The 24,471-nt window shown below is 35.5% G+C and overlaps 1 long non-coding RNA gene across 1 annotated transcript; it reads right to left on the reverse strand.

Moving 5' to 3' along the window:
- Nucleotides 1-8,828: 8,828 nt before the first annotated feature.
- LOC137396881 (uncharacterized) lies at nucleotides 8,829-22,561 on the reverse strand. The gene is made up of 4 exons (XR_010978643.1): nucleotides 22,441-22,561; nucleotides 18,182-18,339; nucleotides 12,250-12,347; nucleotides 8,829-9,492 (listed from the first exon to the last, which is right to left on the reverse strand). It is a non-coding gene; the product is annotated as an uncharacterized lncRNA (long non-coding RNA).
- Between the last annotated feature and the right edge of the window lie 1,910 nt (nucleotides 22,562-24,471).

The following is a 24,471-nucleotide window of genomic DNA, read 5'->3' on the forward strand; positions in this document are numbered from 1 at the left end:
GGTTTGATGTCTGTTTTCACTAGTCGAGCTTTCAATGCAGATTTGAAGCTACGGACATCTGGATTATTGTTGAAACCTCCCTTGCCCCGAATCTTTGAGGACAGTGTTTCTATATGCTCCTGTCCAAGCTTATACAGAAGTAGATACTTGGCCTCGCGAAATGTTTGAAAAATTTAATTCCCTATTCCAAGGTATGAGGTACGCTTATGTAGAGGGTCGGGAATGATCTATTCAGATTGCTTGGCGGCAGTTGGCTCTTCATAGCAAAGTGAAGGTTCCAGGACTGGCTCATCTCGGTCTGGTGGAGATGATTTAGATAGTTTTGGTCGGCATAACAGTCGTCTATGCTTTGGTTGAGTCGGTTGTAAATATGTTGGCAGATAATCAAATACCCTTGGTACAGCAGTAGGCTTTAGTATGGCAGCCATCATCATACCAGGAGGTCTGCAGGGGATCACTGCCGAGTGCAGAGTATTTGGAAGGCATCCAGTCCTTATGTTTCACGGCGTCTATCCACTTGTTACGTATGTCTAGGTGTTTTTCTTTCAATGGAAAGGTGTGGAAACTGAGTTAACTGTCTTTTGCTGGCGTATTAAAACAACCAAATGCACAGCAAAATTTTTTACTCTTCTTGTCCTGCAAAATAATCAGTAATGATTGCATTCTTATGAGACCATCATAAAGTAAAAATCTTTTTGTTGGGTTTAGCTACACTTCTAAATATAGCACAGTCATCATCATACTCATTTACTAGCCTATGTCCACCTGCCATGGTGATGAAAAACTTCATGAAAAGGGCAACAATCAATCTACTACGCGCTTGGCACCTCTTTGTGCGAAATAACTTTTCAAATTGTAGCGCTAGCAATGAACTTTAGAAAAACATTTTGGAAAAAACTATTATTTGTATGCATATCTCGGAAAAATCCGCAAGATTTCTTGCTCTTCATATGTAGGTACCTCTCACAACCACACTTGAAAAAAGTTGGAGTAAAATTTACCTTCGAATCATTTCCAGTGCTGGTAGTTGCTCCACTCTCCATGGCTTCCTACTTAAAACTATGGCCTGGACTAGGCAAAGTGAACAAAGCAACAAAGTGCGCATAGACCTATTTTCTGATGCTGTTTGCATAACACCTAAGACCCAACATTTATATTCATGGCAGACTGCGATCAGTGTACCATTTACCAGTGTGTATGCATTTGAAATCAGTTTGTACACCTAGCTATCTAACATGTTAGCCCATAGCATAGGGCAACATTGATAATTTTGCAATATTTTTTGAATAGATCAATATACATTTTTACTGGCACTTTACATATGAAATATTCAACTCTATGTTTACAAATTTGCAGGGTAGGAAATGCATAGTGTATAAGCTTTGCATCTAAAATTTTAAACCAATATCTTGTGTACTTTAGTAGTTATGTCAAATTACATGTAGCAACAAAGCTGTCCTCTGTCATTCTTTCAATGTAAACAATGATGACTCGCTTGCTTGACCAGCTGCGAGTGAACAAAGCGTTGACATTACGTCGCGAAGAATGTGGCTATTTAAGTTGGACACAATGCTGAGCCTTGATGCATTGGATTGCCCAGTCTAGTATAGTTAATAGGTCTATGATCACAGGTGACCAACAGGCTCGTCAAGACTATCAGACAATGATATGTATTCCTTCGAGGTAAGGTTAAAAAGTTACATGAATTTTTACAGTAAGTTATAAGATATCAGTGCTAAAAGTGACAACATTACAATGACGGTAAAACAGACGCGTAAGAACAATGGACATGCTTTTATTGAATGCGTGAAGTATATTTGTGAAAATAGTTCGACGAATAAGGTTGCATGAAAGTGTAAACAGAAACCATCTCTCACAAATGCGTCACATTTGAGTCGTTTTGAAAAGAGAATCCAAACTACGGCGGTCTCGCGTGGCTGCGATTAACTGTTCGTTTTTGAGCTTTTAACCCTCTCACCCCTGATGCCAACTATTTCGGGAGAAGTTGTTCACACTTGGGCCTGAAGCCAACACTTTCGGGACACTTTCTGAGTAACTTTATTGATACTCCTTTTGTGTTTATCGTTTTTTTATAGCTTTATTTCGAAAGATAACAGTCTGAGGATTGTTTTGATACCAGAAATGTGGTTGGATAAAAGCATTTTACTAGGCAAATCCTGTGATAGATTTCAAACTTCAACTCTGGAGGTCGCCATATTGAATGCGTTTGCCGAAAGACAACGGCTAAATCTTACAATCTAACGTAATAATTAGTTCAGGTGAAGAATTTAGCAGTGACAGTGATCTACTACAACACTATGACCGTTTATTAGTAGCACAAAGTGGGTTTCAATTGCACAACGTCAAAATTACTGAATTGTTATAACTTTTAAATTTTTCGAAGAAAAAAATTTTATTGGACAAATCTTTTCACAATTTTAGTTGATAAAAACGATACATTATATTAGTTTTGTACTCCAGTTGTTTGCATCTTGTGTTTATTATCATAACTGCAATAAATGTTGTCCTTATAGAATGTAAATATGATATATAGACCTTATATACCAATTGATTGAACAATGGAACGGAAACTACATTATGCCATAATATTGCGTATAGGCTCATAATTTCAGTTCTATTGGTTAGAACTCCACATTTTTTTCTGCAACTTGATGATAACACCTTTTCTTGTCATCCTAATATGTTACTGAAGTGTTATCAACCAAAAAGCTGACTGGTATTAGCAGCCAAACTTAGACTTGTCGATTTCCAAAAAATGTATCGATTTGAATCTTATCAATAACATCCTATATAGATTAACCTAATGTGTATATATTAGTATCAAAATGTAGCTAAGAATGTTACCAACAAGTTACAAAAAACTATTTTCATTTATCTTGAACGCAGCTTTATTTATGCTCAATCTAACACACCTCACTTTATTAAATATTGAGTGTGAAAAATTAATTAGGCCAGGGGGGCACTCAACTGGAAAATAATTAGGGCTGAAAGGGTTAAGAGCTTGTAATCACATTTCCACATATTTTGCACCTACAACACAACAGAGTGAGACATGATGAATCTTATGATACCAAATAACTGTAATGTGAATTTTGTTGCAAGTCAACCTTTAAGATCTTGGGCTATGCTTACTAGGTCATATCAAAACGCATACAGGTTCTCACTGGTGATGTGGCCTGCTAAACTCAGTCACTGCTGCCACCCTGTACTCAATCGACCAAAAAGCTAACATGGGTTATCAATACAAGTGTAAAAGTATGGCCACACGTGACGATTTGTCGTTGGTTCTGACTGAAATCACAAAATGAACGAAAAACACAGAACTACTTGGCCAAAATTCACAGAATTGTCAGAGCTATGCATACACACCGGAATCGTCGACGAAACGCATTCAACTGGCTAAACAAATTGTTAGTGTGCACGATTCTAGCAGTTTTGCAATTAGTAGCTTATAATCCAAAACATTTATCACGACACACAATAAAAAAAAATGTTGCCATCTTTAGTGCAATCATATCGGTTGCATCATATTTACTATGGTGAATTGTGTTAGTATTTTTTTTCACCGTCGTGTTATGAGTCTTGTATTATATAAATTCTGAAAGCTGCTAGAATTGCGCTCGCTAATAATTTGTTTAGCAAATTAAAAGCGTTTCATCAACGATTTCAGTGTGCATGCACAACTCTGATAATTCTGTGAATTTCGGACAAATAATTCAGTGTTTATAGTATAAAATCGTCACGTGTGGCTGTACCTTAATGTCGTATGCATAACCAATATGCATAGGCACTCTGAAAGATTTAGAAGAGAAAGCCGTGTTTCGAATGTTTTTTCAAAGCGACCAGTCAAAATGAATGCCTGCCAGCCAAAAAGTTAACAAAAACCATGTAGACCTAGTTATGCGGAAAAATTTTGTCTCATTACAAGGGATCAAATTTTACAATATCTGCAATCATTTTTTCGAATGTATTATTGTCTCGAAATCTCTGTGGTCACATGATCTCGCAAGTGGCGGACATATATTTTCAGCATGTGCGGATGTTGCATTAGTGACGGGTATCTACTATGAAAGATCCCATATTTTTCTTGAGAAAACCCTTCCTCATAAATGTAATATATACTGTTATAAATTTACCATGTAATCAATAAATTTATACCATTTAATATACTGAGCATTGTAACTAGATGTATTGTAAAGTTCACAATCTCTTCAACGTATATTGTACCAGAAGCTCTCACCCCAGGTCAAATATCCTAGCTGTTTTTACCAACCTTCATGCAAGGTCGCTATATCATCAGCCGATCCATTGAGAAATTAGAATATTGTACAACTTTCTTTCTGTAGTCGCCACGAGTTGAGCAGCATAGTGCTACATAATGACCCTAGACAATTTCAATTTACAACTCTATATGCACGCCTGCCTCTATTTGCACCGGCAAGCCTTGCGTGGTGGAATATTCCCCTCCGTTGCCCCAGCGACGAAATGACCCACAAACTTCAACCATGATTCTGATTTGCTACAATGATTACAAAGGAAAATGATTTGATACTGATACACTTTATACAAACTAAGAAAACAAAATAGAAATCATGAACATGTTGAATGAATAATAATAATAATAATTAGCATTATTATATAGAATTTTGTGTATAAAAAAGGTTACAGTTGCAGCAAAAGTTATCCATCAAAACTTTGAATACGATGATACTGGTTCATTTCAATACAGGTATAAACGTAAAAATGAGATATCGAAATTAAACACATAAGTGAAGCGCACAGAGGTACTGTCTGACTCAATGGAGAGAGAATGCAGAGGCAAATCCTACTCGGTAGTTTCCATGTGAACAGTTTTTAGTTTTGCAATTTCTAGCACTCTAAAAAAAAACCGAAAATTGAAGTTTGAAATTGTGCCGTTTTAGTCACACATTTGAAATTGAAATGGTACATTTGAAAATGACAAATGAAAAAAGTTAATGGTTAAATCTTAAAAAAAAACTTAAAATGAAAACAAATGCAAAAGGTAAACTAAATAAGGAAAAGGAGCAGATTTTTTGTGTTTAATGATTGTGGAATGCAAGGTAAGCGCAAAGAAATCCCTATAAATTAATGTGCTATAATCAGAATCAAGGAAAACGTAGTATAGCTGGAAAAAAAGGTCTTCCGAGCAGATGAAACAAATTAAGATAGCAAATAAATGTAGATATGAAATAAATAGCAAGTATGCAAACTAAAAAACAGATGATTTGGTAGTGATACAATTGATACAAGCTGAGAGAACCAAATAAAAATGATTATTTCGTAGTAATCAGTAAAAAAATCGTCAAATTTTTTATTCGAGAAAAACTTTTGTTGATATTGTTAGTGTACAACAAATTCGCCCTAGGATGCCCTAGTATGGCGAGGACGAATAAGCACTGTGTTTTATAAAGTTAGCCGAAAACTATGTTATAACAGGGACATCATAACCCGTAGGGGCAATGTATCAATTAATACATCATATAGAATGTGAAATCGTTAAAAGGGTATGTAGTAAGAGCTATGAAATTGTAGAAGCCTTCGTAGATTTATGGTTAGGTGATTGGTTTACAAATATGCGGCGCAATCTGCGTGAGTTCAAATGTAAAGTTATATATTGTTACAAATAGCGCTGATATACCGATGTCTATGACCTTGAACTGTTTCAATAGCCTTAGTTCCTGGGAATGTCACAAATGTTCTGTATATAACTAGAAGCTCTTATATTCAAATAACAGCAGTAAGCCACATAATCTGGGAAATTTTGGCTTGCAGATTGATAACTCTTTTAGCTTACAGACCATTTTCTAAGCTTTTAGTGATAGCAGACAACTCCACTTCTCAAATGTGCAGTTGAGACAACTTTGCTAATCTGTTGCAATTGAACTTACACAAAATGTTAATAGATTTTATTAGCAAGCAAATATATCGGTATTTTTCTATCATTTGCTCTTTTTTTAATGTTTGAGGTGATCTGACTGCCAGAATGTTTCAAAATTAAAATTGACAAAACTTGATCTCAGTTAAAACTGTCAGATTGAGTGAAAGTGTGATTATGACATTTATAGTTGCAAAGATATCGACAGTATAGTGACGCGAAATGCTGCTACTTGAACACAATAGCCGGTATCAGCGATAACAACTAGTGATATCATTTCACACGTATACCCTGATGCAAAGAAAGAGACAAAACGACAAAAAAGATTTGACAGCTTACAGAGATCTTTCTTTACCATAATTACTCCCATGATAATGAATGCTGCCACTAATGCAGAGATAACCTAACAAGATTTCAACTGCCAGAAGTAGTATCTGATTTTAAGTTTTATTTGCTACTGTAAACATATAACAGCTTTCTATTTGGGTGGATAACTAAATATAATTTTTTATTTAATAATGAAAAGCAAAAAACTGTTTAGCATTTGACTTTGAAAAGCAAAAAAACCCTAAATAGTGTGACATAATTGCAAATTGACAGCGACAAATGTTAGGTAAACAACCATGTTCAAATCTCTCAGCAGTTTATTGTTCAGAGCTACTTTTTTTCGACGCGAAGATCAACTATAATAAATACAATAAATAATAACAAATATAATATATGATACTTAAAGCTAATGAAAGTTTAGTCAATCAGGATTCATAGCCTTCTCTCTGTCTAATTAATTATCAAAAACATGTTAATAAGGGTGGAAGGTAACGTGAAAATTTTATATTTGCCGCAAATTCAGGGGTATACATGTCTAGTACATATAGCTGTACATGTCTAGTACATATAGCTGTACATGTCTAGTACATATAGATGTACATGTCTAGTACATATAGCTGTACATGTCTAGTACATATAGATGTACATGTATAATACATATAGCTGTACATGTCTAGTACATATAGATGTACATGTCTAGTACATATAGATGTACATGTCTAGTACATATAGCTGTACATGTCTAGTACATATAGATGTACATGTCTAGTCATATAGCTGTACATGTCTAGTACATATAGCTGTACATGTCTAGTACATATAGCTGTACATGTCTAGTACATATAGATTTATTTATGGTAAACAATTATTCAACTTCGCTTTTGTTTCTGATAATCCCACGACCAAACAAGAGTGAAGCGATTGATTGAGAGATTTATGATAAATGCACATGTGCACACAACTCTCGAAAAATTATCCGTTTACGGCCCTCACCAAACCCTTGCAACGAAATTCTATCAACAAATTTAATATTTTTCAGTAAAGTCGTTTAAGTATAATACTGATACAAAACGCATATAAACCTATTTAAATACATGTATGTTACCAAGCCTTTGAAAGGTTACCGCAAATTCCTAAAACTAACCCATCTGGTCGGATTATACATAAATAGACAGATTTATCAGGACGAAAATCGTCACAAAACGCTTGAAAAGCTTGGTTTAATAAAAGTTAAAACCGGAAATTGAAACGCCGAGGGACAGGGAATAGAACGATAAAGTCTTGCGCATTTCACGAAAAAACGTGCATGTTTCCCCAGTCTATAGCATTGTCGAATTACCAAAGGTTTCGGCAATTAATATAGGAGTACAGAAATCATTTCATTCTTGCCGACTTCAATTTTTTCATTTTCAATTTTATTTGCTGACACATTTGAGTTCTTTCGTATTCTAACTGATGTCCAACGATGTATAAGTAAAGGAAATGACGATGATATTTTTTAACAGTTCTTATGAGATTATTACAATAATTAATTATAAGTTTGGGTGACTACAGAACAATGACTACGTAGTACAGATTTTCTAAAAATCTAACGCAGTGTAAGTAAAGGGAAAGACGATGATATTTTTTCTAACGGTTCTAATGCGATTATTACAATAATTTATTATAGGTTTGGATGACTACAGAACAATGGCTACGTAGTACAGATTTTCTAAAAATCTATATCAGTGCATTTTACTTCTAATATTGGCCGATATTGCATTTCTCTTTTTGCAGGAGAGATATAAACATATAATCTTTTCCTTTCATTATTGCTATTTGTTGTATATAATAACACCCACACCCAGTACATTACAGCTACCATTGCAGTTATCCTATTTGACTGCTAATATTGCATTTCTCAACCATCAGTACCCTTTCTTTTTTCCAATATCACTTTGGTCGTGGGCTGTATGACAGTGGAATTTCTAGTCTTATGATATGTGGCTGGCAGTTTGAGTATATACATGTATATCATGGTTTACTGTGACTACTACAAAGTTTATTTGTATATTCTCTGTACATGATCCCTGCATTTTGAGTCGTGCATTTCTCATGATTACGCAATAGATGTTGAATGTGTGTGTGTCCATTCAGGAAGTTTCGTTATTGATCATAAGCAGGCAGTTCTCTGCAGTACGAATCAATCTGGACCTTTGTTTTTGTTTTACTATTGTCGCATGGCTTAATTTGAAAAAAAAACTTCTACTTTTGAAATGAAATTATTGCCAATAAAGTACTATATATACATGTATATATATCTTATTTCAGAAAGTTGCTTACTATTTTGCTGAGACACTAAAGGCAAATAAATTTCGTTGCATTTTAACGACAGATCAACCTTGTTCCTAAAATATTTTGCTTCAGATAATATTTATGGATACATCAATATTCAAGACTGCCTGATTGTGCGTATAAACATCAACACTTATCTACCATATGTAGCAGTGAGTGCAATGTTTGGAAAGAATAGAAAGGAATCAATACAATTTTCTAAAATTAGAAAAACAAACAATTAGCAGTCTATAAACAACTTGAGAATATATAATGTTCTATTTATATTTTAATTAAATCAGCATCTTAACCACAAAAGCATCACAAAGTCTGGTTCCAGTCGGTTTTGCCAAAAATTGGTCATAAACTGCGGATAACGGCCGAAGAGGTAAAACTATGTACAAAGGAATTTTCTTCCCAAAATCAAATGCAATAGGAAAGAAAAACAATACGTAAAAGGTATCAAAAATAAAGATATTTTATACCGCAGCGATATGAATTGAGATAGAGATCTCAATGTGAGACAGGTGTGATAAGCAAATTTACGATTGTGTCAGTCATAGGTCCCATTGACACAACAGGATCAGTGAAACCGCTGAGCGTTTGTACATTTCGCAACGGAGCTCCAGGCCTGTAAGAAATACTTGAAGCTGTTTCACTGCCCTTCTGCATGACTCTATGTAGGACACATGTGTATATAGAAACAATACTTTTCTATCAACTGGTACGGTCCAGTCCCAACAGCCATTACGTATCAAAGAGGAGGAAGAACCAGGAGCAACATGTCGATGAAGGCTGTACGTCGTACACATATTTAGCCTCAGCTCCCTTGGACACCTTTTTGACTTGTTTGACAATGCTGATGAGTCTTGGATAATCTTTTTCTTTGAGCTTGGAAAATATAGTTGTTCCATTGACCTGAACTTCAAATGCATCTGAAACAACATGGAGGAAACGCTGACACAAACATTCTTCAGAGCGTGATCTATGTGTGTGAGTTTATTGCGTTATAATAAGATAATATATATAAAAAAACATAATGTTAGCGAAGGATAATTTAAAACTCGAGACAAGGCAGCCCAAATCTACGAACAAGGCGATAACTCGATTGAACAGCAAATGACTTTGGTTATAAAATGTTTATACATTCATACCTCAACATAGGTGTCTCCACATACGGGAAATTTGAAATACGAATCTCGAGCAAATTTTTACCTGTAGATACTAGACAAATTTGAGATATGAGCATGCGGGACGGTTCTCTATGCGGTTTGAGTGTGCGAGTGGTTGCTTATGAAACCAGCATCGTTCGGTGTTTCTCGTTGATCAGTTTGAAAAAGTTTAAAAAAGGCTGGTTAAAAGTAAAGGTAAAAACGAGGCGCAAAGAGCCAAGCCAGAAACATAAAAATAAGAATAAATTAGAATTAAATATAGTGTAACGTAATATTGGAGCTTATTTTGAGTGTGTGCATAGTATGCTAGGTTTTTTAGTTAAACTTAAAGCTTATGTTACGTAGTGTCACAAAAGTGTAGCGCACCGAACGTGTTGCCATCACATCTCTTTCACACCGTAGTTAGCCACTACTGCCCGTCTCAAAGGTAAGAAGTCCATACAGTACTGTACATAATATTACATTTTATTGCAGATTATAACTACTAGATAAGTATTTGCTACTTTGTGAATGTATGTGGTGAATTTGAACAACTAGAAACACCTTTTTTCATAGTAATATCCTGTTTTTAGGCATTTTTTCAAAAAGTGGGAATACATTAATTTGTATTCGTCCATTTCATATAAGAAAAGCCGATTTGAGATGCGAGCAAATTTATGTACGATTTCGAACCTAGAACGCATTAAACTCGTTTGTCGAGGTGTGACTGTATAAGGTGTATGTACAACACATTCGATTAGGAGTTATATAGAGTTATGTAGAGCATCGATATATTTCATAAAGAAATACAAATATCTTATAAATACATTTAATTTGTCTAATACACGCTGATTACTTTCCAGTCACAGCTATTCCATGACTGATATTTCTAGCAGATCAAATATCCACAATAGACTACCAAGCTGAAATAGCCGTGAAACATTGGGAGTTATCCCCCTACTATGCCTTGTACAGGGGAAGCTAATTAAAACGCTGTTTTATATTCAATTAAAATAATCCGACAAAATTTCTAAATATCTTTAGTTCAGCTCTACTAACTCAGCTGCTCCTGTGATTTTTGAACGAGTCATGTGCTCGTGGTCGCAACCATATTTACATTTTCTATCACGTTACACAATTAAAAATTCTTATTATACAAACATCATAAAAACAGCTCATAGCCTAAAGAGCCAATTATGGTTCTTTAGGATTTAACCTGGTGGTTGTCCCATTCGGGACAATTTATCTTGAATGTTGCACATAACGGTAGTAATTGCCCTAAGGATGATATTATTCGATAGGTTGAAAATGTATGAATTCTAGGGCAGACAATTCTACGAATGGTTAAAACTGGCAAACAATTAGTTGTTATTTTTTTTAAAAGGTAGAATAACTACTACCTAAAAACAAAAACTTATCACCCAGCAAAATCAACAAAAATAGCCGAGTTCCAAACTATTTTGTAGCATTGCCGGGGGTTAGAGTTACGCCCATCGCCAATGCATCCAAATCTTTACAAAATGATTCCAGGTTGTCCAGGATGTGCAGTGCAGATACATTTATATAATTAACTGTATTACTTGCTATGTGTTTCTCTGCGAACAAAAAGTGTGAAAATACATGAGAAGACAACTTCCACCAAATATAACTCGGCGAACAATATTGTTTTGCAGGGTATTTTAATTTTACTCTTTCGCTTATTTGATATTATCAATCATATTTCATTATTTGAGATTATCAATCATATTTCATTATTTGAGATTATCAATCATATTTCATTATTTGAGATTATCAATCATATTTCATTATTACAACAAGTTTAGTTTTTCACTATGCATCTTCCTATTGTGTCACTTATAATTGCCTCCTTCACAGTAATGATTACATGTTTAATTAATCTAACTCCATAGTGTTAGAATGAAAATGATGATTATAATAATGATAATTACACTAACTTAATAAAACTCCTCCGTTTATTGTCAAAGTTTCATATATGGTTTTATCTATTTTATTGCCTGAGACTTCCTTATAAGTTTAGTGACCAAAATCTAAATTGTTTGATTTGAAACCATATAATACTGCCCATTCAAGTGTCTCACAGTATGATTAAACACTATTAAATTTTTTAATTTCTCGTCTAAGATTAGCATAGGGATAAATTATCCAGTTTTACAATGTGAAAACTGGTTAAGCGCACAACATAAACTTGCTAATCTGATTGGTTAATTATTTCGATTAACAATAAACTAGCTAGAATCTGGAGAAGCTATCTTAAATGCTGCAACTCACAGAATTATGACTTAATTCATCTAATCTTGTGCAGTCAATAGCAGTTTTGGAGCCATTTCATTGGACAATACAGAAAATTAGCGGACTTTTACATCCTGTGTATGAGTGCCAAGGTATCTGTTGACCGAATTACATACGTCTAAATGTTTGCAATAACAATTTGCCTTCATGTTAACATTTTTGAGAATTTTTATGTAAAACAGAGGAATCACTTAGTTGACAAGCATAAAAATCCTACTCGAATAGACTCACTTCTTTTTCCTTCCACTCCAATGATGATTATACTTTTTACTGAGGCTGCAAGCAGCTGGTACAGTTCAAAGAACTGGTTGGGGCCTTGTCCATGAGGTCTACAATGGAAGAGTAAATAGTCCAATGAACGTTGATTATGCCTCCTATTACCTCTACTGATGAGTATCTCTATTACCACCTTTGCCAATACGTATTTCTATTACCACCTCCACCTATGAGTATCTCCATCACCACCTTTACTGATGAGTATTTCTATTACCACCTTTACTGATGAGTACTTTGATTACCGTCTCTACCAATGAGTATCTCTAATACCACCTTTACCGATGAGTACATGTATTTTTTTATTTCCCACAATTATTCTGAGGCTTGGAAAAGTGGGTGAGTAGCTCTATTATCAGTGAGCGTAGCTGCAAAACTGAATATCTGAGTTGGATTCTTATAGTGTTCTCTTCCTAAAACCTAAGCGTGGTTTTAGACTGATGGACGGACATGGCTCATATTATAGTGAAGATTTCAAGTCACCTGGTTCATGCAGAAATAAACCTCTATATAATTTAGATATGAAAAAAAGACGATGGTATGCTTAACTAGTGATATCTTGCCACAGTAACCAGCCTTGCTTTTGCAACATGTCTTATTTAAGCTAATAGTACATAGAGGAAAAAGTCAAGCACCAGTCGGTCTTGGATACCGATCTAGTGTCATGACATATACAAAATAAAATGCATTGCTATCAAGGTGAGAGAGTCATGACCTCTAGTAATCAAATAGGAGGCCTTTTGTAAGCTATAAATCATTTTTCTTCTAAAAACCTATCGGGTAAAAAAACATCATTAACCAAAAAAATGCATCCAGAAAGCTTCACAGCCATATCGCAAAAGACCGATATTAGTAAAAACGAAACTACTTAAGAGAAGCGATGTTTGGCAGGAGAAAGTTACATGTATCTGTAAAATCGACTAAAACTTAACACATGTACATGGTAGTAACCTTTTGGTATGATAATTCGATGCCACATTTGATCAGAAAAAAGAAAGCTATTTGCGGAAAACAAACATGTAAAGAACAAAATGTTTTTACATGCACTTCGTTATAAACCTCTGTATGAACTTTTATCCAAACTAGTACCCTGGTAGTCTTGTCTGCTGTGAGAGAATGTCACGTGTGCCGATAAAGCACAGAGAATAAGTATGTGTACAACTATTCAGATATGCTACAATGCATATGATTAGCCAAGGTGTTGGAGTGCAAGGTAGGAAAGTTGAATGCGAGTTCAAAGACCATACGAAGCAATCTTTTATCTCAAACATGGCGTCGAACGGATGGACACAACTTTTATTATCGTAACGATTGTTCAAGTCATTTCAATAGTGTAAAATTGGACTAAAATGCAAGCAGAAATGAGAAAAACTTTGACATTATAATTTTAGCAAAATGTTCAAGGTGTTGAAATCCGGGATGACGTAAAACTAATCTATGTAACACTCGTAGCTTACCAGTACTCCACGTGCACGATGATAGCTCTTGAGATGAGCTCTTCTCGTTTGATGCAATCTCCTGTTTTTGGACAAATAAAAGCATCCCTGTTCGTGGATACAGTAGGTGTGCTGTACGCTGGAATGACAGGCTCTGGATCTAGTGAACTATCGCGGCTGTTTGAAAAAGTTTCATGGGTTGATTTTTTGCTCTTTATACTTTTATTATCAGCATCAATGCTATTCTGCGGATTAACGATCTTTGGATTTATCTTCCCATCTGTCATTTTCAGCAAACGCCTTTTGGGTTTTCTCATTTTTTCTGTGTTAGAGGTTGCCATCTGGCTCATCTTAGAACTCATTAGATGCTCAATTCCGCTTTACTAATCTTCTGGTATGTGAAACATGTAGCCAAGAAAAATTAACTAAAATACTTCTTTTGAATACCTGAAATTTTTCTACCAATTTCTATTCCTGGAGAGCAGACAAACTTTCCTTAGTAGCTTAATCTATATATATATAAAGTTTATAGTTTGTCCCAGTTGGTCATTCAGTGTCTGTCCAGCTAAAGCAATTAAAATTTAGCAATGAAAAATCCGTATCGCAGAAGATTTGATCATGGAACCTCCCATTCACAAAGCGACTAGCTAGCCCATTAAGCTACACAAGAAGCAATAAATAAATTGGTCGATATGCGCCAGTATGGGGGGTTAAAATATGCATAGCGACTCTGTATTACGCGCAACATCACTAAAGCTTGCTATCACGGTTCTTATTAGTAAGTTTAGCAATACATATACTAGCTTAATCAAATTAACCATTGACAACTACATTACCTGCCACAGTTTGTTTTTTTTAATACTCGTCCAATGCCGGGCATTCGACATTGCGGTGCATTCCGACAAGCCTTCTTTACAAAATGAGCTAGGTCCAGTTGTCCAAAGCCACACTTAGAGTTAGGAAAAAGAATTGCTTCACCAGAATTCGAACTCACGATTTGTGGATTGGTCACTGGTAAACCGTCACTGACATCTGCGCCAATTAACCACCTTGCCAATTTTAGGAATGATTGTGTTGTTACTGGACTGACAGGGCAGTAGTACAAATAAACATCAAACCATGATTAAAGAGTCTGGCTGTTTAATCATAAACAAGTTTAATTTAAATAAAACCTAGCCATGCTTATATAAAAAGGTCTGGTTTTATTGAGGGTGACATTCCCCGCATGGCCTTTTGAAATGGAAATTTTTGTTAGCAAAATACTTATGGTAAATGGTACATTACCTTTTATTTGTAACACTTCTAAATCTGCATGTAAGTGGCTTTTATTGGTTGCAATTCCTAAATCTATGTACTTTAAGGATGTATTTTGATAACAGGATATTAAGGATGTATTTTAATAATATTTTTGATAATTATTCCATGGATTAAAAAATTCGTGAATTTTGGGTAATGTGACGAGTAGGCAGACAACTCTGTGAATGGTTAAAATCCGTGAATTATTAGTTGGTGGCTTTCTTAAAAAAGGGGTGTAAAGTCAAACATTTCTTCAACATCCACACGCTAGAAAAGGATGACCTGCTGCTGCAGATAAACATACATCCGCTTCAATGCACGAGGAATGCATCAGAACAGATATATCTACTGCTATGATGAAAGGATGGCTGGAAAAGGCTCAGATGAAGTGACACGTTAAACCACTTTGTTGAAACTCCCCAAACTCCTGAAGTAGTAGAGTTAGATTTGTTCTGGGATAGCTGCGTTGGACAGAACAAAAATTACACACTCATTTGTTATTTCTATTGGCTTGGGCATGAGAAAAAGAGATTTAGTAAGATTACAATAATCTATCCAATACGTGGGTATTTGCACACGGAATGTAATTGCCAGATGAATGTGGTTACCAATCTATTGTTATCCGATGACAACATTCGAGATTGCATACAAACTTCGTAATTGGTGCACAAGATAGACTATACACTAATAATAAAAAATACTACCATTCATACTACTGAGGAGCGAACACTAGTGCTGAGCGAGGCAAGACAACTATCAAACTGAGAATTATGTATACATATAATCGGGAGAAGACAACTAGAGCCAGAATTACAGATATTTAACTGATCATACACAAAATCGGTGAATGGATTAAATTGACGATTGATTATCTTAGAGAACCTTTTTTTACCTGGCAGAGGAAGCCACTTTGCTAGTTTACAAAATTTATTTGTAATGAGAAAAACTCGGTCAACAGTGCTACCTTACAAAAATATATATATAGAACTGCAAAAACACGAATATTTACAAATTTTCATTTTCAGTAACTATTTATCATATCGAACCAAAAAGCTTAAAGTTGAAAGTTATATTCTTGTGACGGATAGCAAAAACCAATTCCGATTCGATATAATGATTCTAGAATACTCTAAAATAATAGGGTCAAAATATACATGAATAATACCTATAATAATGCAGTTTTTGTGTTCAAAATACCTATCGACTTATACATGAGATTGACATATACGTGAGTATATACAGTATATCTATTTTATATGTACATTCTATATGATATTTTACATAACATAAGGGAATACACATAGCAACACATCATCACATATACACATAGTCCGCTGTGTTGCAAAAGATAATTGCAAATAATAAAATACTGATACTTGCTGATATAATCTCCTAATATTTAGTGTAAGTCCATCCTTAAACAAATAAAGTGGCCAATCAGATCATGAGCCTTAACCATGACAAAATAGAAATGGCAACCATTCTTTAACTAGTTTGCTGTTTCCACTAGGCTACATAATTCAAAGTTATTCAAAGGAACCGACTGTATTATCTTGCGTCGTGAAATGCTAAGCAAAATAGTTTATAAATTAATTTTTTTCTACAAATTGGCTTGCAACTGATAGACTATGGATAATCCAACCTGTTAATACCTGTTTTATACACAAATTGGCTTGCAACTGATAGACTATGGATAATCCAACCTGTTAATACCTGTTTTATACACAAATTGGCTTGCAACTGAGACTATGGATAATCCAACCTGTTAATACCTGTTTTATACACAAATTGGCTTGCAACTGATAGACTATGGATAATCCAACCTGTTAATACCTGTTTTATACACAAATTGGCTTGCAACTGATAGACTATGGATAATCCAACCTGTTAATGAATAAACACTTTCGATAATTATTTTCGAAACTAAAATTAAATTTGAGAATATCTCTGAAAAAGGACAGTTTACTTGAATTATGTTTGAACAGTTCTGGCATATACCGTAAAAGCTCGAATTGAACGCCACTTCTATTTCAATGCCACCTCCAATGAACCACCACCCTGAGAGAAGGGTTGAAAAATAAACCGCCACTCTCCAATTGAACGCCACTTTGACATTATTTGAGCTTTCCGAGCCCATAATATCAACTGATCAGGAGAAAAGTGTCCACAAAATTGTATTAATACTAAATCGTTTATATCAATAACAACTAATTCTCTCATCCAAATCCAAAGAGTTTCATTTTTTTCGTTAAAACTTTGAAAGCAACACCATAGAAATAATCAATAACTGTCTCAGGCTAATAGTAGTTCCGTGTTTACCGCGGTCTTTCTACTTCAAAGTATAGTCTACATATATAAAAAAGCGGCTTAAATTTACGATGGTAGATGAACTTTCAAAGCAACGCTATAGAAATAATTACTGCCTCAGGCTAATAGTGGTTCCTTGTTTAACGGCCCTGATACATCGAAGATAATGCACCTATATAAAAAACGGCTTAACTTTATGATGGTAGATGGAACTTTGAAAGCAACGCCATAAAAATAACTAACCACTGTCTCAGGCTAATAGTAGTTCCATGTTTACCGCGGTCCTAATACTTCGAAGGACATGCATATAAAAACCGGTTTGCAAGTTTTGGAGCGAAGGTTACATTTAGCGAGCGAACTTTTACGCGTTGCATTGGTGCTAAATGCAGCGCATGAAAGTTTTGCTCTGCCAAAACATGTTTAGACGCTAATACGACTAATTCAGCAGTGCAGAAGACTTGAGGCCAGAAGATTTTGTGGAAGGTATTGGACAACCAAAAGACAATCAGGCAACAATCAGAACGCAGCTATCCGAGCAAACGATGGAAATATTTTTGGTTTAAAAATGATAATTTTTGTTTCTGCATGTAATATAAGCACGGTTCGTTTGTCACTTGTTCATGAATATATAATTGTATCATTTGAGGCTTTACGGTATGTATTTATCTTACCACTGAAAACACCTTGTTTTACCAGTCAATGGTTGGAGGTTAAACCAAAGCTGCATTACTGATGAACCCAGCTCCAGCCTTGTCGATTTTTCTGGTAGCCTACCACCTGCTCACAAAAATACTTTTGCTATTACAACAAACTATTTACTAGCTTTTGGCTAATAATGCAAGCCTGCTAACCTTTACGATGGTGAAAGCTGTGTTCATCAGAATCCATTGTTGAAGGTTAGCAAAAAAGATTGCACCGAACAGGATTCGAACTCTCAACCATCAGCTTGCTAAACCGGCAATCTCACTACTGCGTTTATCATTTGCCTTCTATCATTGCCTTTAGTGTTCTAAAATTATTTTGTGCATGTACTTATTCTCTGTGCTCTACCAGCAAACATGAAAAGCAAACTGAACAGCAAGCAACAGTGAATAATCTTTATTATAGCAAGGCTTTATAGACCGACACCCAGTCATCTGTGCTAATCAATTACCTTCCTTCCCTTCACATTACTTGTGTAGATAGTAGTTCTCTGTACTTTATCGGCACACCTGACGATCTCTCACAGCACACCCAACTATCTCTCACAGCACATCGGACTGCCTGTGTACAAGTAGATATAAAATGAAAATAAAAACTTGTTAGCCATTTTAAAGTATCTCCTTGCGCAAACTGATTCGCAATCCAAAATCATTCTTATTGTTAACATTCGTTATTGTTATGAAATATTGGCTAAAGTTAATTCGCTTTGTCCCACTTGATTTTGACCTAGCATAGCTTTTATCATAATAAAGATCTTTCTCTAAAAATACACTCCTAGACAACCTACCTATATAACCGTTGGCAAGTTCCATTATACTTTGGCATCAGAGCTACACCAACGATTCCAATACTGGCAAATTCTAATTTCCAAGCATGTCAGAAGCAGGAGTAAACTGAATGTTGGATGTTGAGAGCTTTTAATGTAAGATGGAAGCTAAAGTAATTTGTAGAGCATCCGTAACACAAAGCTGTGTTGTGTTATTATCCTTTTCATAGTTATCCATCATCAGCGATAAACTTGACAGCGCTAAATTAGAGGTAAACTTGCTAACAACGGACACAAGAAACTTTGTAGGAAACAGTCAACAAAATGTAAATCTCAACTCACCAAAAATATATCTCTTATACATATAAGTTATCTCACCTTGCAAATAAAACATGACAAAATCACCCATACTCAGTTTAAACTAGTCCTGGTATGAACGGAAAAAATTGGACCAATAACTCCCATTAATTCGTTTGCAATGCTAAACAGTACAGACTTGATCCCATTCTAGGTAAAACTTGATAAACTAGTTTTTTCATTATTATTTTTCTTCCAACGATTAATTTTATAGCCTAGATACATGTAAAATGTATACATGCAGGCTTTCTATTATGCATTTAGGTCCCTATCTCTCTATTTTATTTTGTTTTCATACATTTGTATAAATACACGCAATTCAAGCGCATGCTGTATACTCATGTGTGTGAAATTATTTCCAATATACTGTAGCAAATGCACAATAAGAAGATTTGAATGCGTGTTAATACAGATAACTGAAGACTGTTGTCTGATTATGAAAATTGTTGGCCCACTAAATAATTTGTGATGAATTGGCACAGTACCCAAAACGGTTGGACACCCTTGAGCTCAACTATCACTAAGTTTCCATGACATGGTTTCATCCGCCAGATGGAAATAGCGAAAATCCACAGTTGAGCGAGTTTTGCTACTCAATGTTTTTGCTAAAAATGGAAACAGCACTTGCGAATGTGTAAGAAAATGCTGCGTGAGCTATTCCATTTTAAATATTTGTTACGATTCAGTAGTTGTTTCATTAGTTCTGATTTCAGTAGCTTTGACATTTGGCTTACAAATTAGTATCTTTTTTAACAAAGCGCCTGGGTTAATCTAATCACAATGGTTGCTGTAGCATGTAGCGGCACAAGATATCAACACTCCCACCACCTGCATACAAACATAGTTTCTTTAAGCGGTGGAGTCAGTGTTAATGGCTTTTGTTACTACACTCTACAGCAATCACTGGGTCTAGGCTCAACTAGATGTATGAAGGTTTATGTCATCCAAAAGTGAACTTTTCACCAAATTTTGTTACAAAAACGTGAGAATGGAGTGCCCAAGTTTCAAGGCTCCACATACTATAACTACAAAAAGTTTCACAGAACCATCATAACGGCTGTGTGTGAGGCACAAAACCGGTTAATGTATGTTGATGAGCGAGACAATGATGCCAGTATTTTCGGTAAGAGTGAAAATTGGCAGTTCTTATGGTGATGGAGTCCGTGTTTGGAGAAAGTGAAGTCAAATTAAACTCATTATTTACAAAAGTAGTACATTCGTCAAAGTAGGTGCCATTGACCTAAAAGTCAGACCATGTTTACCCTTCGCTACTCGTTCTTGATTTGTGTAGTTATCTTGAGCGCACAATCTCTTCCACTGCATTCCGTAAGTAATACACATATTACAACTTATTGTTCCATCCAGAAGGCTCTCTGTCATCATATCGCAATAAAATAAGAAACGCCTTGATGCATCTTTTCGCACTGCCTTTTATGGGCAGGTTGTGCAACCTGCGTAATACGACAATGCAACTGAGAAATATGTACTCCGGCAAGTTTTTTCTTTTTCTCGGATTTTTCTTCAAGTGAATTATAACGCACAATAAGAGTGATAAGTATGCCCTAACAATACTGCAATGCTCGGTAGCATAATACAATATGCAACTTTATGTAACTAAGCATTACTACACTCGTTGCAACCATGAGTGCAAAACGTTGACTATTTCCTAAATATTCAGAAGATAATATCAACACCTTATCACTTTTGCATGAATGTCGCTACTTATGTAGGCATTTGCACAATATACGTTTCCTTAATTCGTAATGACACTTAGTCAAGACACATGGGTTATAAATGAAGTTTTAAAAAAAAGAACGAAAATATAATAAAGCCAGCACCGTAGTATTACCTAAAAGTGAATGGGGCGTTGCTATCCCTACCTACATCACTTTACAGTATAAACCTGACTGTAAGGGGTGGGCCAATTGGTGCTATGCAAAGAACCCACAGCCATAATTACTACTACTTCCCCATTTACCACACAGAAGAGATCCAGGGTGACACAAAGGCCGATGCACAGCATGGGTACAGCTTCGCTCTCCCATGTTTATTACTACCAAGGCAGAGCTTCCTCTCGTTGACACGGAGGTGACCACGCCGGATCTTCCCACGGCCATTAATAAACGCGTTTGCAAGAGTCTAATACTCATTTCATATCCCTAATGTATGCTTGCATCTCGTCAAATTACCAATGTAGGTTGATTACAATTGTCTCTGCATGTTTGCCATCTTGTTCATAACCTGGTATAAGTGGATATGGTGATGTGTACGTGCTGTTGTTGCAGACTTTAGTCTGCAACAACAGCACGTACACAACAAAAAACACTAACTTGCTGTTGTAACAGCAAGTTAGTGTTTTTTTAATGTTTTTTTTGTAATCACATGGTTTTGGAGCAGACTGCAATATTTCTACGACGGTAACAATTTTTTTATTATTTATACAACAAACATTTAGATCAATTATAATATAAATTAAATATTTTAATAATTATTTAATTTATATTACACTCACAGTCATTGCACTTACTACTACTAGTTCTTCTACTCAGACCAAGTATTCTTGCACAGACTTACCAAGTCACTGATTGAATGGATGAAATAAAGCAGTCAGGTATGGCCGATAACTTAGTCTGACTAAGTTATCAGCCATACCACAACCAATCATCATCATTGGAATCTATTACCAATGTTTCCTGGTGTGTTAGACCCATGTTAGACATCTGAATGTGATGGTGTAGTCACAGTCCATCTACAAACTGACTTTGAGTCTATGACTTGACTGTCTAGTATCATGATATGAATATAATATCGACTTAAACCCACCATTGATTAAATGACAAGTTGTTTCTCTGACAGTCACAGTGTGTGTAGCTTTCTAAATTCTATTGCAGTCAAGGTCAAGAGGAGGCTCAAGAACCAGAGGAAGTAGAACAAGAAGTAAGAGAGCCAAATATCCACACTGACACACCAGCACATGCTGATGCTAGTCTAGTTAAACCTAAACCACTTGAAGGTGAGAAAATGTGTACTGTATGTATTCACTAATCACTTTATAAAAGCTCAATGATATTTTCATTTTCTAACATGACCCAGCGGCTGTAATTGCATACCAGAGGGTTGTGAATTGAACTCTGCTGCACTACATACTATACTAATGAAAGTCACAGCTTATGGTAAAAAAGTTATCCCTTAACACCAAATCTTAACTCCCGTTTAGTAATCCAGAATTTTTATATTTTAGATCCAAACTATTTAAAGTTTGAAGCCCCACATACTTACACATACCCATGTCGTAAGTTTGGTAAGCGAGAGAAGAGATTTAGTCATGGGTACTACGCCAAACATCCTTGGATTCATTATGTCTCAAGGGACCTTGTGTTTTGTGATACTTCTATCACAGCTACAAAAAAGGTTACTATGTTATCGCTGCACGTTTTAGTCCCAACAATTTTAATGCAACTATTTGTTACAATTCCACAACAAGGACAAAGCTCTATTGTTTCCCAACAACTGAACTGCAATATTTATTCTAAAATTTTATGTTATTCCATGGTATACCTTGTTTTGTGTAGGAATATCTACAGCAGTGAGAAAGGAAAGAGTATTTGTGGAGGATGACTGTTGTAATTGGAATAATCTAACATAGAAGTTAACTGGCTACATGAGATCTGAACTGCATAGAGAAGCAACTACTAAGATGATCATGATGAAGCAAGCTCCTGTGTCATCCATGCTCGACAAACAGATTGCTGCTACAAGATGAGATAACAATGAACAGCTGGTTCTAGTAGTCAGAGCTTTGAAGTTCCTTGCCAGACAGAACATTGCCATCAGGGGACGCATCACCAAAAAGTGAGTTGAATAATAATAACTAAATGCTAAGAAAGTGTATTTTCCTTTTTGTGTAAACTTGATTTGCATTCTTTCAATGTGTTTTACTGAAGCAGGGTCATAGGTACATGTTGAATTCTCTACTAGATGTAGTCTAAGCCCACTAAGTCTAGAGTCTAGTCTAAGGGTTGATGGTGCCCACTATCCGAGGGAGTTGAATAGTGGACGCCAGCAACTCTAATCGTTTGAAGTTTGAGGGCTTAGACTATACTAGATGGGTAACACAACTTTATTATGATAGTGTTGTAGTTTAGTTGTTTAGTAGCAGTTCAAATATTAGCTATGCTAATTGCACATATCACATTATTAATGTCATAACAGGCTTAACCCTCAGACATACAAACGTTTGGGGGCTGTTGTTGCCCACAATCCACAGCGGGTAGGGCGCCATCAACTCTTCACGTTTGAAGTCTCAGTGTTAACACTATTATATGATTGGCTGATGTCATGTTATACTATTGTTTCTATCATATTACAGGAGAAAAGAGTGTCACAATCAGTAATGTGCTGCCCACCTTGAAGCTCATTCAGAGCAGGATGTTACCCCTGCTTCATGAAACTACGCTCACAACCAACATGAAAAAATCTGTGTGGGGCTATCTGGATAACAAATACAAACCACATGATGTTCAACAGCTCTTACAGAAATGGCCTTCTTAGATCCTAGGTATAAAGGTAGATTTTCACCACGCATTGAACAAGTTCTAAAAGATGAGGCCAAGTCCACTATTGAACAAGGTTTGTTATTAATGACTGTCAGTATTATAGAAGCTTGGTTTGTGGCCTGTCCATCAACTGTGTTACTAGACTTGAAATGTGTCAAAACTACAAATAACATCGCCATTGTGCTTTTGGACAATTTAACGCAAATTATAGTTTGAAATGACTTGCCTACTGGGTGCTCTTGCTTTGATATGCTTACATAATATTTGCCAAGTAATACATTATGTAGATATTAATTGTTTAATAGGGGACAAAAGACACGCCCAATTCATCTAGATAACATTCATTCTCATTTCAGTGATATAAAATGTTATTTTTTGATTTAAAAATGACAGGTGAACCACCAAAAGATTCTCCATACACACAGGATGTAACGAAAGGCCAGACTACGCTAGCTGTTATGCTAGGTGAGCTGATGGAAGAGGACGTGAGCGACATAGCTCTAACAGAACAGTCATCCAAGACAGAGAAGGAGATATCATTATATGCCTCCTTACCAAGGATTTCTCTGAGGAGTGATCCTTTAATCTGGTGGAGGGAGCATAAAGTTATCTTCTTATTCCTGGCCAAGTTGGCGCGAAAATATTTAGCCATACAATCAACATCTGTAGCATCAGAGCGTGTTTTTAGTGCTGCTGGAAATATAGTAACCAGCAAAAAAAATCTGTAAAAACTTTGCAAGGTGAATATGCTGTTTCTTGG

This window comes from Watersipora subatra, chromosome 5 (assembly GCF_963576615.1).
Source record: "Watersipora subatra chromosome 5, tzWatSuba1.1, whole genome shotgun sequence".
Classification (NCBI taxonomy): domain Eukaryota; kingdom Metazoa; phylum Bryozoa; class Gymnolaemata; order Cheilostomatida; family Watersiporidae; genus Watersipora; species Watersipora subatra.